Source organism: Pinus tabuliformis, chromosome Q (genome assembly GCF_031772625.1).
Source record: "Pinus tabuliformis cultivar Carrire ecotype Pingquan chromosome Q, CPIR1, whole genome shotgun sequence".
NCBI lineage: Eukaryota > Viridiplantae > Streptophyta > Pinopsida > Pinales > Pinaceae > Pinus > Pinus tabuliformis.
Window position 1 is genome coordinate 374705753 of NC_142296.1, and position 17199 is coordinate 374722951.

The 17199-nt window shown below is 39.3% G+C and overlaps 1 protein-coding gene across 2 annotated transcripts in view; it reads left to right on the forward strand.

Annotated features, from left to right (window-relative positions):
* LOC149219729 (BTB/POZ domain-containing protein) overlaps positions 1 to 17199 on the forward strand; it is a 222171-nt gene that overhangs the window by 7862 nt on the left and 197110 nt on the right. Inside the window, exon 2 of one of the 2 annotated variants that reach the window (XM_089384472.1) lies at positions 3227 to 3354. The exons of the other annotated variant lie outside the window; for it this stretch is intronic. The gene's annotated coding sequence lies outside the window, so the exon portion shown is untranslated. The remainder of the gene's footprint in view (positions 1 to 3226; positions 3355 to 17199) is intronic. 2 annotated transcript variants of the gene reach the window in all.

Sequence of the window (17199 nt, forward strand, 5' to 3'; positions counted from 1 at the left end):
AGTGTTGAGGGTAGATTGGAGGGTGTTTTTGAGTGTATACATACTAAGAATATGAAACGTTTGGATCAAAAATCGTTGAATGACATGGTTTATCTTCAATATAACCTTAGGTTGAGGCGTAAGCATGCTGAACAAGACCTCTGAGTCTTGCAACATAGTTTTCGTTGACTTTGATCCATCATCAGAATGGGTTGTGGAGAGTTAGGCACTGACATTTGACAATGAAGACCTTCCTTGGATGGACTTGGACCCACCTCCACATGAAGAGATATTAGAACCTTCAAGTTCAAGACAATCAGGCCATAATCCCACTGCAGAGGATGAGGATGAGGAGGATGAGGATTTTGATGATTTTGATTATAGCCATTAATAGTAGTAATTGTAGTATTGTAGTGCTATGCTTATTTTTGGATTCTAGATGCCTTTTAGAGCTTGTTTCTTGATTTATTTTGGTTCAAACTCCAAAGATGTATTGTTACTAAGTACTATTTTGGTTATATGCACTCTTACTTGCTATATAAATGAAAACCTTTGCATATTTGTGTATAAATGGTTTGGATCCATATGAATGTTGATGAATATATATGTTTTTCTTTTTCTTTTGAATATTTTATGTATTTTTTGGTCAATCGGTTTGGTTTTGGTAACATTGCTTTAAAGCCTACTTTTTTTTTTTTTTTTATCTAATGTTATCTAACACTAAATGACAACATCCCCCCATATTGGGTAGTTGAGTGTTAGACTTCTAAAACTCGGGAATTTGATTTACAGTTTACTAAACTTTTATACCCAGAAATGCAAAACAGAAGGTGCAAAACTGAATTTAAACTGCACACACAACTGAGTTTCTAACCATAGCATGCAAACAAAAAATTAAATGACTGAAGGCAAACACACCATAAGACCTAAACACCAAAATTACCTAGGAAACCCCAACTTCAGGGAAAACCTACAAACTTGTGTTCTTATTAGCTTTAGCAAATTCTGAGATAAAGGTGCAGCTGTGAAAACCCCTTTCAACAATTTTTTCTTGTTGTTCAATGCCCTCACTTAGCCCGACTTGACCTTGAGAGGCCATGGCTTGTATGCCATACAACTGGTTGTGCTGGCCGTATGGTGCAGCTGAGATGAACTCGACCCCCCTCCTGCGCCCTTTCAAAGTGTCTAGGCCTTGTTGATTAGCTAAGAGTCAGGCCATACAACTCTCTTCCTTGCCCTCTTGGACGCTGAAACACTCTAATTGATTGCTAACTTGCTGAATCGACCTCCTCTTGCTGAGTGCTCTGAACACAAGTGGTGTCACTCAATCTGATTTTCAACTCAGCCTTATTTCCTCTTTATAGAGTGACTTTGTCCTTCCAGAAGGATCTAAGGGCTGATATTTACCCTTGCTCCTTGAAGATCAATGGCCATGATCTAATCTTATGTTGACTTTGCACTTTTTAATTTTTACAAAGTCTAACATTAGGAAATAATTAAATTTTTAATTAATTATGGTTGAGTGAACTGATCTGAGATTTCTGCATGCCCTGACACCTGGGCAAGTGCAGAATCACCTCCTGCTCTACTCCATTCAACACTCCCTCTTAGAGAGGAAGGTGTTCTGCACTACTCCCAACTTGTCTCTGAAGTAGACAAACTTCCCTTTCATCAGTGCCTTGTGTTGGAAAAGTTGTCATTGATGGCAAAGGGTGTCGGTTGATGCATGCACTCCACTGTGTTATGGCTGTGTTTGTATTGCTGCCAATACTCGTAAGTAAAGCTGTGAATAGGTTTGATGCTCAAAGGTATGTTTGCCTCAGGTGCATACATTGTGATGTAATTGCTTGCATATGTTGTGATGTAAATGCTTGAAATTGTGAGCCGGTGATGTTGATAGAGTATGTTGCTGAGCTGGTGATGTTGATAGAGTATGTTGCAGAGGTCAGAGTTTCAGAGGTGCTATTGAAAAAAGATACCAAGGAAGTGTTTGCTGGTGCTTTTTGCCTTTGGCCTTGGAAAACACATGATACCCACTTTTTAGTGTGACTTTATGAGTTATTAAAGTCATGTGACTTTTTAGTTGCATTATGAGGTACAAAAAGTACATTGTACTTTATAATATGAAAGTGAATTTATGAGGAAAAGGTACAAGGTACAAAAACAAGTTATAAAGTGATTAGGGAGGCTCATTAATGAAGGGGGAGACATAAGAGGGGGTCAATGGGAGATTAGATCTCCACCTTTGATCAAGGAGAATTGAGATCTAATCTCAACCCTTGATGCTAGGGATAGCACTTCTCATAATTATGAGACTAAATAGGAGGAAAAAGGCAAGAGGCTCATTCATTCTTCATGTGCAAGTGCTGGAGAAGAGGAGAAAAGGAAGAGAAGGAGAAGGAAGGTTGTGAGAGCTATTTTGCTAAAGGAGAGAACCTACAACAGTGAAGAGAAACAATCAGCAGGCCAAGTTTCTAAGCTGGGAGGTGGCACACAGTTCGAGGAAGAGCAGGCAACTACAACAGTTGCTCAGCACAGATTTCGAGGAAGCTTCCAGTGTGATTTTTGAGGGTATCAACCCAAATTTTGGGAGGTGTCAGTGCAATAAATGAAAGCCTGACAGGCCCAAAATTTGAGGTATTAATTGCAAACTTGTGGCACACAGTTCGAAGAGGAATTGCAAAAGTCTGACAATGTCGAATTTTAGGGCAGAGTTTGCTGAAGGTGGCACGAAATTTGAGGACATTAATGCTGATCAGTGGCACGATTTTTTAGATTTGGAAGAGCATATAGTGGTATGTTTTTTCTGAGCAGAAAAGACTGATAGTGGCACGCATTTCCAGAACAACAACACATTTTTCTAGGAGGCTGGGCACGAAATTCAAGGGGAGAGATAAGTACCTTGATGTGTATTTAATGCTGTAAATTCTCTAAGATTAAAAGCAAATAAAATCCTCCTTCAAACTAGTTTTCCGCTTTGGGGTTTTTCTAGGGTCTGAGGTTGACCAAAAATCAGTGTCTATTTATTGTGTGTATGCATGTGTAATTTTCTTATCAGCTGAAAGTGAAAGTGAAAGTAGTGGTAGCCTTTTAGTCTTTCTATTGCAATTTGTATTCAAGCTAAATATGCAATGAACTATGGGGTTGGGCATTAAACTTGTATGCAAAACAAATTAAAACAAAGGAAGGCTACATGACAAGAATTTACTATAGGTGCCTTAAGAAGTTGTGATGTAAATGGTTGCAGATCCGGGTGAAGGATTATTTTATTTTTCCCTAATTCAGAGAACAAACACAGGCTCAAGCCTAGTTATCAGCACCCACAACCCAGTTTGGTAGTGGGTCATCAGTGTCGGCAGCCCAAATCGACAATGGGTAACCAACGTTTTATGTCCTGTAGTTTGCAAAAGGAAAGCTTTATGTTTTCCAAATAAAGTTACATTGTCTTAGAATTTTTTTGGCTTATGCAATAATTATAGTTGGCTGTTGTTACTCTTTTAAATAATATTTGGTGAAGCATTAATTTTATTTTGATGTTCAAAATTTGAAAATGTGAAACGAATAGCTGGAATACAAAGGGTCAACCTTTCATTTCAGATTCTTGCATGGAATACTAACACTCAACAATCTATGTACGTAAAATGATATGCTTTTGGATAGCATAATGGTTTTTTTTGTTAGAGAAAAGACTGATTTTTGTGAGACCTAGTTCGTGGGTTACCTGGCACAAAGATAAAGATGAAGAGGAGCAAATGTGATGCAAAGTTAAGGAGAAGGAGCAAGAGATAAGCTGCTGTAAAGAGAGCAGAGACAAGGTACAGAACAAAGATGGAGATGGAGGCATTCATTGTTAAAGACCAGGTAAACCAACACATCAAATCTTTTATGTATCAGGGGATTGTTGTCTCCTTTCAGGTAGTAGCCTGAAAAAGAGCAGGTTGGAGCCTGTAGAAGAGGGAGTAGGAGCTTCCTAGCAAGTTGTAACTTGCAAAATAAAATTGAGGTAGGAGCCTCTTGTAGGTAGAAGCCTGCAGAAAATTGATGTAAGTGGGAGTGGGTGCTTCAAGCAATTTGTATCTTGCAAAATAGCAGAGAGGTTGGAGCCTCCAAAAGCTGATGTAAAAAAGGAGTGGGTGCTTGCTTTACATCACAACAATAATTCGTGTTTTTTCCCTTTATGGGTTTCCACTTATATCTGGTGTCCATGTGTTCCTTTTGTGTGCTGATTCTTATGCTGTAGTTGAATCTGCTTTTGATATGATGTACTGTTGCTCATTTAATATTTCAGATTACTATAAGAAAGAAAAGTAAAAACAAAGATTTGATGACCATGAATGCACTATACTGATTCACCCCCCCTCTTAGTATAGTCAAGTTTGCAACAATTGGTATCAGAGTTGGTTCCTTCTATATCAGCTTAATTGTTGGAAGGTAGACCTAGTTGAATACTGCAAACTTTGAGGAATGGAGAGAGAATGTAAAAATCTGAATTGATAGCTTATGGAACTGATGTCTGGAAGCTAGTATGTGATGGATCAATGTTGCACTAATCGTTATCGGGATAATATCGGTGCGAGGAAAAAATCGTAATAATCGGGAAAAAATCAGTAATAATCGGGAAAAAATTGTTTGGTACAAAAATATTCTTTTTTTTTTCAAAATTTTTAATATCTAAACCATCTACAACATAAAATAAATACATCGACACATAAATATGATAAAAGAACTAATATATAAGATGTTTAATATCATTTCTAGTGCTAAAATCACACATAACAGTGAATCATGTCCTGAAGAGTAAGTCCTGACTCTTGAGTCCCAACTCAACCTCAAAATATCAACAAAAAATATAATAATGTATCTCATATCATGAGTCATAATGTCATATACAATGAAATGAAACAAATAACTAAAGTCTAATACCATTGATTTCCTTTGCCCCTCTAGATGTAGATGTCGGTGGAGTTGGCAGGCCGCAGTAGACTATGGAGTCTGTTGTGCTCTAGAAGCTGAAGAACTAGGAGCTACAGGAGGTAGACCACGTCCTCTATGTGTGACAGGGGTAGCTTGGGTCACCTCTTCCTCCTCACAAAAAAAAGTTGTTTTTTTTCCACGATTTTTTCGATTTTTTTTTCGAAAAAATCGGGCAAAAAAAATCAGAGTACTAAGCGCGATTTTATCTTTTTGTTGAGAATATCACGATTTTAACAACACTGCGATGGATACAGTAAAGATTGCCCCAAAGCAAGAACAATAGTGGAATGCCCAAGCTAAATGTACAATTTAAAACAATCTTTACAATCTAGATCTTGAGACGATAATAGATCTTAAATCTGCAAAAGAAATACGGGATAGGTTGCAGGCCATGCATGAAAGAGATTTTGGTAGTAGCAATGGAGAAAAAGAGAAGAAAAGGAAGAAGAAGAAAAAGGGCTCTCAGAAAGAAACGGTTTAGTCGAATGAGACCTATTTTGCTAGTGTGAAAGAACTTGATTATGACGAGAAGACAGATGAAGACCAAGCCAAGCTTGACTCAACCTTGTTTGAAGTAGAAAGACTTACAATTGAAAACAAAGATCAAAAGAAATTGTTGCAGATACATGATGAGAAAGAGCATGAGTACATTCAAGAAATCATTAGCCTAAGGACAAAGTTGGAAGAAGTGAGGAGAGTTGTGTTGATTTTCTAGTGCAAACAAGACTAGTACAATTTTTCAAACTAATAACTACGTCCAATGATGCAATTTGACTTCTTTAGAGCATGCCAATCATTAAGCAGTTATACTTGGAAAATCTCAACCATAAATTTCAATAGAGCAATAGAGATAACAGATAACAATAAAACAAGAGACACCAAAGTTCCTTGGGACAAAACCCCATAATGGGGAAAACCAGATAATCTTTCCTTATGAGAGAGAGTTCAATTCATCAAAATGTACATTAGAATATTCCAGCCAAATTGCCAATCTCTGATCTCAATAAATGCCAAGTCAAAATTAGTCAAAGGAGAGAAAAAGTCAACATTGGTCCACACTCAAGGTCTGCACAAGAGGGCCGAATTTCAGCCTAAGATAGTTGGTTAAAGGGGCTAAAATTTGGGCCTGCAATTCCACAGTCAAAGTCTTAGTCAAACTTCAGAAGTTGACCCGCGGTCAACCCTCGGTCAACGACCCAAAATAGGGGCAGGTGTTTGGTCAAAGGCAATCAACGAATCACAAAGAAATTCGGCCTCCAATCTAGTCAAATGTTCGGTCAAATAACAACAAGAATACCCAAGTCAACGTTGGTCAAAGACAAAAACAAGAGAGGTCAAACTTCGCTGGAAACTGTCTTCTTTCTCCTTTGCACGTGTGAACAAAATTTCTTGTTTCAGATCGAATGGATGAGTTGGATGGATGCCAAATGAGGTCAATGAATGCCCAATATATATGTGTGCTAGGAGGTGGGTTTTGACCAGGTCAAACCCTTTCATGTGGTGGGGATGACTTGTGCAAATGAGGCCGATTTGGTCAACATGAAAATACATAATTTCTTGTTTGTTTTGCCAATGAAAATACCGATCAAAGCTACCTATTTTCAACTCTCTCTTAGTTAGGGAGGTACTTTCCATTCTCTCTCTCAAGATCAATCTCCCCAACCAATCCATTGGTCTTTCAGTAGTAACTGAAGGGAGAGATGTACAAGTCTCATCCTAAGGAAAGATACATCACATCAAACTCATCCCATAAGCCAAAACCCAATGGCATCTAGGTCAGTACCCAACTAACCATGAGATCAATCAATAGGCAAAAACTCTCCAACCATATGTAATGGTGTCTCAGTCAAGCACAATGACCCAAGAGAGTACTAAAAAATTAGTCATCCTGAGCAAGTCCACTTGGCCTCTCTGTCAAACAGAATGACTGAAGGAAGAGAACTCAAAATCTGTTAAAATTGGCAACTAGGGCCAAATTCTACTTTGGTCTGCTTCTTGAGGAAGATTATTGTGGCATTGAATTCCTCTTTTCGAGAGGTCCAAAATTGACCTAAAGATCACTAAATTTGGATAAGGAAAATTATTTATTCATTCAAAAGAAATTTCATAAAGCATGACCTTATCAAGGCGGGAAAAATTGAAAATTGAAATTTCCCTTCTAAAGTGACCAAGTCGGCCTACCCATGAAGCATATAAATAGTCTATTCAAAGCACATTGATATATCATTCTTCTCCTCTCTGAAGTAGCTGCAGAAGAAGATCTCTAGAGAAGGAGATGAGGGCAAGGTTGGCTTCATTCTAGTCATCTTCAAGGGCCGAGTTTCACAAGTTGGAGGCCGAGATTGGTCTGGGCACATTTGTGAATTGTTTTGGGCACTTTTATCTTCATCATAGGTCCGAGTTTGAGCAGAGAGGAGTTACACCTGTTGAGGGTTGTTTTGATGATGGTTTGGGACTCTTGGAGGTGGAGTCTTCTCCTAGAAGCAGGCCGCATTATTCAGGAGCACTTCTAGGAGGGCCACAGGCCTTATCTTCCTTCTGCTTTGAGGCCATAAGGAATATTAGAGGGCTGGAAATAGCCCTAGACAATAGAGGAATGAGGCTGTAAGTCAAGGATGCAACATATATTCATAGTCTTTAATGACAAGCATCAGAACCTAGAGGGCAGAAGTAAATTCTTCTTCAATAGTTTAAAGTGCATTAACTATTTGCCACATTCTTTTGCAATAATACTGAACCTTGGAGAAATTCAATACATCAGATAAAGTATTTGTGGCTAAGAAGTAACCTGGCATAATTTGGAATTTCCTTGGTCTATCTAAAAGATGTTAAGATGAGGCTAGAAGCCTGGATCCATGGCATAATCAGACTTGGAAATCATTCCAAGGCTAAATTCAGAGATCCCCTTGGTATCTTTATAATGTCAGTCATTCTTATAAATATCAATAATAAGGTTCTGTTGATATACTGCTATTGAGATCTGTCAGTTGAACACGCAGAGCATGTGAGAGAGTTCACCTATGTATTGCTGAGGTTTCGTATGCTAATGTATCATCTTAAAGATAAGGACCAGATTGATAAAAGGCTGAAGCAAGAATTCAGAGGGAGCTATATGGATGACTTTGGCACATGGACCAAAGGAATAATGATAGGAAAAGTAGCACGTTGCAGATAGCTCTATGACTATGATTTTGGCAAGGTCACTTTCCTTATATTTAGAGGGAGTTATGGACAAGCCATGATGATTGGATTGTAAGGATGCAGCTATTGACGATATCTGATTGATGACACTCTCGTTTATCAACGTAAGAGGGAGTTGACTTTTGAAGACAAGATGGAAGACCTAGCCTTGATGCATTATTCCCTACACTTAAGGACTGATGGAAAAGCTGATGGTTTGCATATGTATATCTTGTGGGATCCTTGGTGTTCTTGATCAACACTCTATCAGTCATATGTCTCACTATGAAAACTCTGAAGTCGATTTATGGATGAGCCTCATATATTGGACAACTGCTTATTGAGATATCTCAGTGATTCTATTATCTATAATTTGAGTGAAGCGAACAAAGTTCTTTCTAAAAATTAATTACTCCAGAAAGACTTGGAATGTCAAGATATCCATTTAGGATATAAATATTATATATTAAAATGAATAAGAATGAATGATGATGAATTACAAATGAGAACGTGAGGCTTGCTTATATACCAAGCAAGAGTCTCTTCATGAAGAGTCATGTCCTATTAGACATGCCTCTTCAGCCTAATTACTAGCTTAACTAATTATTATTTATGATTATTATCATTTATATTATTTTACATTATTTATGTATATTTATTCCTTACATTGAGGTACACTGCTGGAATCTAAGATTCCATGAATATTTTGATGATAACTCGGTTGACAGTGTGATGGATGGAAAGAGCACATCTAGTGCTATATCTCTTGATTCGGTTGTTCTGGAAGCACTATTGAGGCTGAATGTATATAGCAGCAAGTATGGCTTATTATGAAGCAGATTGCTCAATGAGCCATTTGAGCATGTGCTAGTAACACCGTTATATATTGCGATATTGCTTGAGTGGAAAGATCTCATGATGGCAGGTTGTTTGATGGACACTTTGCACTTTGGAAAAACAAGTTTAAGCTGTGGTCTCCCTGAGTAAGAGGGAGCAGTGAAATATTGTCTTCATCAAAATATGCAAGAAGCAAAGAATTGTTAAGTGTTGTCGAGATCTTTTGCTATGTATACATCTATATGCTGCTAAATGAAGCTATGAGGCTTCCCTTGATCTAGTCTTGACTTTCAGAAAGCAACTTGGCACTATTCCTTATATGAAAGGATCTTTGATTAAAATTGAACATTGAGGTCTAGGAGCTCCTGGGGGCTTGGGGTAATCATTGAGCTATGAGTGACCATAGGGTGAGTGGTTCACCTTCCCCTATTGTTGTGCTGTGTACAGGGTGAGTGGTTCACCTTCCCCTATTGGTGCGCTGTGTACAGGGTGAGTGGTTCACCTTCTCCTGTGATACCCCATGGTGGTTGACATGTGTGTAGGGTGAGTGATTCACCTTCCCCTATGATTGCGGACACATGTATGTAGGGTGAGTGGTTCACCTTCCCCTACTGATGACATATGCATAGGATGAGTGGTTCACCTTCTCCTGTGGATACCCTAGTGAATGATGCATATAGGCATCTGTTGACATGTCAGCGGGACGTGGTTCATCATTTCCCCACATGTAGGATGCTCATTCCCTAATATTATTGGTTGACATGTCGGTGGGATGTGGTTCATCCCTTCCCCACGATTGATTGTTGTGCCTTGTGTTTGTAGGATGTGGTTCATCCTTTCCCTACTCTTGGTGATTTGCATACGTAGGATGTGGTTTGTCCTTTCCCTACGTGTGAATTTAAGATGTGGTTCGTCCTTTCCCTATGTGTGATTGTAGGATGTGGTTCGTCCTTTCCCTACGTGTGATTATAAGCAGGATGTGATACATTCTTTCCCTGCCATCGATTCAGTGTCATCCTACCCATGTTGTCCGGGACACATGGGAAGTACCTCTCATCTAGCCAATTAGTTGGGAAAAGTGGTTAGAGACCATAGCACTACTGATGGACGCATCAGGTATTGCTGTACTCCCTATGACTAGGATGCATGGTGTTCTTCAACTTGATTTGGGATCAAGTCTGATTGAAGTTTTACCTCTGGAATGAATTTTTTCAGTAGAGAGTGGTAAAGTCTTGTGACTCACTCTCGATCAATTCTTCTTCATTATTACATCAGTGTTCAACAGAGCAAAGCAGAGACGAGATTTAGAGATGGTTCATGGTGACAGTGGCTGATGGTTTGACAGGTGGAATTCTCCCTAGTTGAGGGGGAGTGTTAAAATAGGCAACTAGGGCGAAATTCCACTTTTATTTGCGTCTTTGATTCGACAGGTCAAAAATCGACCTAAATATCACTAAGTTTGGATAAGGAAAAATATTTATTCATTCAAAAGAAATTTCACAAGGCATGACCTTATGAAGGCGGGAAAAATTGAAAAATTTAAATTTAAATTTCCCTCCTAAAGTGACCAAGCCGGTCTACCCATGAAGGATATAAATAGTCTATTCAAAGCACATCGATATATCATTCTTCTCCTCTCTGAAGTAGCCGCAGAAGAAGACGATCTCCAAGGAAGGAGATGAGGGCAAGGTTGGCTTCATTCTAGTCATCTTCGAGGGCCGAGTTCCACAGGCTGGAGGCCGAGATTGGCCTTGGCCAATTTATGAATTGTTTTGGGCACTTTTATCTTCATCACAAGTCCGAGTTTGAGCAGAGAGGAGTTGCACCTGTTGAGGGTTGTTTTGATGATGGTTTGGGATTGTTTGAGGTGGAGTCTTTCTCCTAGAAGTAGGCCGCATTATTCAGGTTCACTTCTAGGAGGATTGCATGCCTTATCTTCCTTCTGCTTTGAGGCTGTAAGGAATATTGGAGGGCTGGAAATAGCCCTGGACAGTAGAGGAATGAGGACAATCTAGCTTGAAGGGAGGCCGCAGCCAAAGAAGGAATCCAAGTGTTGTGGAAAAGGGTTGTAGCAGCTTATCATCAAGACCTAACCAGATAATCAGAAAGCAGAAGCCTCTACAGTAGTATGACACGAACCCTGGAGGGTACTATTTGTATACTCCAGATTTGCAGCCATCTATTTATCTAAGAAGCAGTGATATTGATCTTCAAAATTGGCAAGTCAAATTTTGACCTTGAATTATTGTACTCTTTCTCTGTGCTGAGCATTTGATATTAATAATAAGAAGAATTGACCAAGGGTTTTCCCTGGCTTGTGCCATATCCTCGTGTTCTCTTGTCTTGGCTTGCCTTCTTCATTTATCGTTTGTGTTCTTTCTTCAGTTACTGTCAATATGATGACGATTTATGTGATTGTCAATAAAATAAATTGATAAATGGGCTATATGAAATGTTGAAGTAACTATCCTATGCAAAGAGCATGTTAACCTAAAGTTAACATGGTATCGGAGCTAGGTAAGGACAAGCCCAAGCAATAGAAGGAATGGAATCACAAGGAAAGTTATCAAGTTTCCATCAAGCAAGGGACTGTTAGAATTCAAGTTTGGGAATATGTCAGAGCTGGGCTCAATAGCTCATGAGGGCCACAAATCAAATTTGAAAATGCAAACCATGATTGCAAATTCCTCCTTCAACATTTAATGGAAGCATTCAACAAGGAGACTTGGAGAGCTAATTCATGATTGTGTAGGGCAACATCTGACTTGCTAGATCAGGCCACAGATCAAGAGGTAAGCATTGATGGTTTTTCTATGCTATTTTGTGGAGGGTTTTTCTCTGTTTACAAGGCTGCAGGAAGTTGCTGCTACAACTGTATGAGGAGGAGGATTTGAGAGGGCCGAGAGGCTTAGAAGGGACCTCCTGGCCTAGCCGCAATCATCTCCAGAAACAACCCAGGTAAATGGGGGTGGTTCCTTGTCCTAGAAGGAGATTCTCATTCTGCTCTGGGCCACAGAGAAGGGTTGTTTCTACAGCAGCTTGGGAGGTCTGTTTTGAGGGTATAAAGGCCTAGTTTAGGTCCTCTACCCTGGCCACAGTCATCCTGAGGAACAGTGCAGTTAGAACCAAGTATATTTTCTTGTATATGAAGACCTAGACTTTGCTGTAGCAAAACCGTGAATTGTAGGAGGCTTGAGGAGGAGCCTTACGCCCTACCAACAGTGCTTTGAATGCCTTGTAGAATAACATAGGTGGAAGCATAGTTGGACATGAGATCACAGTGATTTGAAGCAGGGTAAGGGCAACAAACTACATCAGCAAGAATTGCAGACTTTACAAGGAAGTCTCTTAGATCTACTCTCACATAGTATATTGATACTGCACCTCTGGAATCATTGGACGTTCATTATATGGCTATGCTCTTGCTCCTGGTATGATTTACCTATAATGTCATATGATCATTGACATATGCTTCAGTATGATTCTTTGCATTATGACATTTATTCATGACATCAATTCAATATCGACACGTCACTTGCTTCAGTCATATATATGTTATCGTTTCTCATATAGATCAACATTGGTATGGCTTCCCGATATTGGCAATGATGGGTATCAACCTATACACACAGGCTTCTTCATTCTTATATGCACTCAGCATTATGTATGGATGTCACTGCACAAATAGCTCCAGTATGCTATTGCTATGTTCTAATTACAACAGTATATGCGTGACCTCGACTTCAACAGTTGTATACATATATATATGTATCAATCTCACTCAAATATGTATGGCATCCCTATGAATGATGGTACAGTATATGAATATATAGAAGTGCGTCCATTAGTTCAGTAGATATATATATGGCTTCTCTTCTTTATACGTATGGTACCTCTACACTGTTTTTCAATGTATATTCATTGAGTTGGCATTGTATTCAGAGCAGTAAGATCCCCTAAGACCGTATATTCAGGCTACAAAGCTCAAGTTATATGGTATCAGGAATCCTATACAAGAATGATGTCACAGTGATGTAGCTGCAATATCCTCCATCTAAGATATCAATGCTTTTGCTATTATTGATCATTGTATTGTATGGGCAGTATTGATTTTATTCACAATCGCGTTCCTTCAACAGTGTCAACACATATATAGATACACATTTTGGACTTCCTAGTTAAATCGACCTATCAAATTTTATAAGCATCAAGCAGTATCAATCCTTATTCAGTTTTGAGAAGAATCAGTCATTTACCTTAAAGACCTATAGTAGCATCATTAAAAGAAGCAATTCTGAAGGTGTTTAAATCTGAAGATCAAACCTCCTTTGTGACAGAAATCACTACACACATTATATATCCGATAATCTTATGAAGTCAGGTTGGACCCTCCATTAGCCTGCAAAATAAGTCAAGGATGCAGCAAGAATTCACTGTCTTTAATGAAAAGCATCAGAACCTGGAGGGCAGAAGTCAGTTCTTCTTCAACAGTTTAAAGTGCATTAACTATCTGCCACATTCTTTTGCAATAATACTGAACCTTGGAAGAAATTCAGTACATCAGATAAAGTATTTGTGGTTGAGAAGTATTCTCTTCAACAGTTTAAAGTGCATTAACTATCTGCCACATTCTTTTGCAATAATACTGAACCTTGGAAGAAATTCAGTACATCAGATAAAGTATTCTCTTGTCATAACCTTGGGCATGTCGCAACTAATTGTAGGAGCAATCAAATCAAGATTAATTAGCAAAATATGCGGCAATAATGTAAGAATAATCAAGCAAACAATCAAAGAAGACCTTTCCCTACGATAAGGTCATCAACCACCAGGTACACAAACTCTTTCTATGGCTATTGTTATTCACGCAATGCTTTTGGCCATAAGGCTATTGATTTTAAACCCTATGCAAAGAAGAGTAAGAGTACATTGTATAACATCACAGGAAGACACAAGTCTCTTCCTACCTTTCTTGGTCTTTATAGACGTAGTTATGGTGGATCGAAGGGAGATTCCGATAAAGGAGTTTGAGGGCTTCACAATGGTCATACTGGGTGGACATCAGATAGAGTACACTAAGTGGATTCCTAATCTGAAAATAACCATGGGAAACTACACACATACATATGACTTTTTTGTGGTGGATTTAATAGATACCCATGCGGTACTCAAAGTTTAGTGGCTATATTCCATTGGGAAGTACACTACAGATCAAAGGAGGATGGAGATGGAGTTCACAGACCAAGATGGAAAAAAGGTAGTCTTGCGGGCCATGCATCAATATCCACCCAAGATAGTGTCATCCCACAACATGGAGGCAGTGCTGCGACATGGAGACATAAAATGGGCAATTGAGTGCTACATTTCTGACAAGAAGCCACTAGATCAACCTCGACAATATCCAAAAGATATCCAGGCATTGCTCCAAAAACATCAAAAGGTATTTGGCGATATTCCTCCAAGTAGACCACCAGATAGAGGATTTGAGCATGTCATAGAGTTAGAGGAGGCGATTGAGGTAGTCATAACCAACCTCTACCTTCGTCCCAAGGTATACAAGGATGAGATCAAAAGGACCATTAAAGAATTGTTATGATTGGGCCACATTCGTCCTAGTTTCTAGTCTCTTTGCTTCTTCAGTGGTGTTGGCGAAGAAGAAAGATGGCAACGTGAGGATGTGCATCGATTATCAAACGCTTAATAAGAAAACAATTAAGAACTGCTACCCCATTTCGAGGATTGATGAATTGATGGACATATTGAAGGGAGCCAAGTACTTTTCGAAGATAAACCTTCACTCTTGCTACCATTAGATAAGAGCTTGTGGGCAGGATATCCTTAAGACCATTTTCTAGTGCCATTATGGGCACTATGAGTTTTTGGTTATGCCATTTGGGGTAGCCAATGCCCTTGCTACAATTCAATCCTACATGAACCACGTGTTCAATAAACAATTACAAAAATATTGGTTGGTTTTCTTTGATGACATACTCATTTATAGCAAGACTTGGGAGGATCATCTCAGGCATTTGGATGAGGTGTTGGGAATTCTAGAAGAACAACAACTCTATGCAAAAGAGTCCAAATGTGAGTTTGGTATGACTGAGATTTCGGGGCACGTGATCAGGTGGAACAAGGCCTAGGTACACGAGAGAAAATTAGGGCAATCATCATGTAGCCTACCTCAAAGAATGTGATAGAACTAAAAAACTTCCTAGGCCTTTGCACCTATTATCGGAAGTTTGTTAACAGGTACTCACAACTGACAACACCTCTTACAGACCTCACTAAGAATGGAGCTTTTTGTTGGACAAAGGAGGCACAAGCAACCTTTGAGTTGATGAAATAAGTGAAGAGTTCATGTCTTGTGCTAGCATTACCAGACTTCACTCATCCATTCGTGCTTGAGTTTGATGCGTCAGGGATAGGGATAGGAGCCGTATTGATGCATGATAACCATCCCATTGCTTTTGAAAGCTGCAAACTCAGGGAATATGAGCGACATTACTCAATATATGACAAGGAGATGTTGGCCATTATGCATGCATTGGCCAAATTCAGATAATACTTGGTGGGGAACAAATTTAAGGTGAAGACAAATCACAACAACTTAAGGTTCCTCATGGAGTAGAAAGAGTTGAGTGAGTGTCAACAAAAATGGATCAGTAAGCTTCAAGCTTATGATTTTGAGATTGAGTATGTTAAGGGCAAAAACAAAGTGGTAGCTGATGCTCTTACCTGAATGCAATGCGCTCTCTCTCATGGAGATTTTAGCTGATTGGAAATCTCTTCTGCTAGTTGAGTACTTAGAGAACAAATTCATTTGTGAGATCCTTGATGGGCTGTTGCAAGATGATAGGTACCGTGTTATAGATGACATTATTTATTACAAAGACAGGATCTTCCTGGTACCGGAGTCTCAACTTAAAGAAAGGATCATGCAGAAAACACACAACTCACCACTGGCAAGGCACCCTAGGTACTTGAAAACTTACTGGTAGATCAAGGAAAGATTCACTTGGAAGGGCCTCAAGGCAAATTTATTGAGATTCGTGAGCGAGTGCAACATTTGCCAACAAAATAAACTAGAGCACACTCACTCGACAGGATTACTTCAACCACTTCCCATACTTGAGCAAAAATAAGAAAGCATTTCTATGGATTTGATTAATTGGTTACCTCAGGCGCAAGGGAAAGACTGCGTTTATGTGGTGGTTGATTGACTCACAAAGTTTGCACACTTCTCCGCCATACATTTTCGAATATCGGTGTCACAGGTGGCAAAATTATTTTTCAGAGAGATATTTCGGTTGCATAGGCTGCCAAAGACCATTGTCAGTGATGGGGACAATAGGTTCAAGGGGGGTTTTTGTAGGAGTTGTTAAGGTTGGTTGGGACAAAGTTAACGTTGAGTACTAGTTACCACCCGTAGACTGATGAGTAGATTGAGATAGTCAACAAATGGCTGGAGGGCTATCTGAGAAACTATATGTCGGGACAACAGAAACCTTGGATAAAGTGGTTGTAGTTGGGAGAGCATTGTTATAACACCACTCATCACATGTCGATTGGCATGACACCATTCAGAGCCCTGTATGGGTATGATGCACCCACATTGTAGATTGAGTGTTTGAAGATAGTTGGGCACCTATAGCTGAGGACTAGATTTAGGAGAGCCAGGACATAATGCGACTCCTCAATGATAATTTGCAGATGGCTAAGAATCAACATAAGATATATGCAGATAGGCATTGGGTGGAGCGTAACTTTGAGGTTGGGGGCCTGGTATATCTTCGTTTGCAGCCCTACTAACAATCATCACTAAAAAGGAGGGGGAAAATTTGAAACCCAGATTCTAAGGACCTTACAGGATTGTGAGGCATATAGGAGAGGTGGCCTATGAGCTAGAGCTTCTTGAGGGGTGTAAGATGCACAATGTTTTCCATGTTTCATGCCTCAAAAAGGTCCTGGGGCAACACATTGTCACTTCTACTGAGCTTCCACCCTCGGACGAAGAAGGGGAGTTGATTCTGATCCCAAAGAAAATTTTGAAGGTAAGGGAGTGGAAGCTAAGAAGTAGGACCATTAAAGAATATTTGGTCAAATGGAAAGATTTGCTTGTCGAAGATGCCACTTGGGAAGGATAATAGGTGCTCCAACATCCTGGACTGAATTTGCTTGAGGACAAACACTCTTGGGCGGGGAGGATTGTAATATCCCCATTTGCTT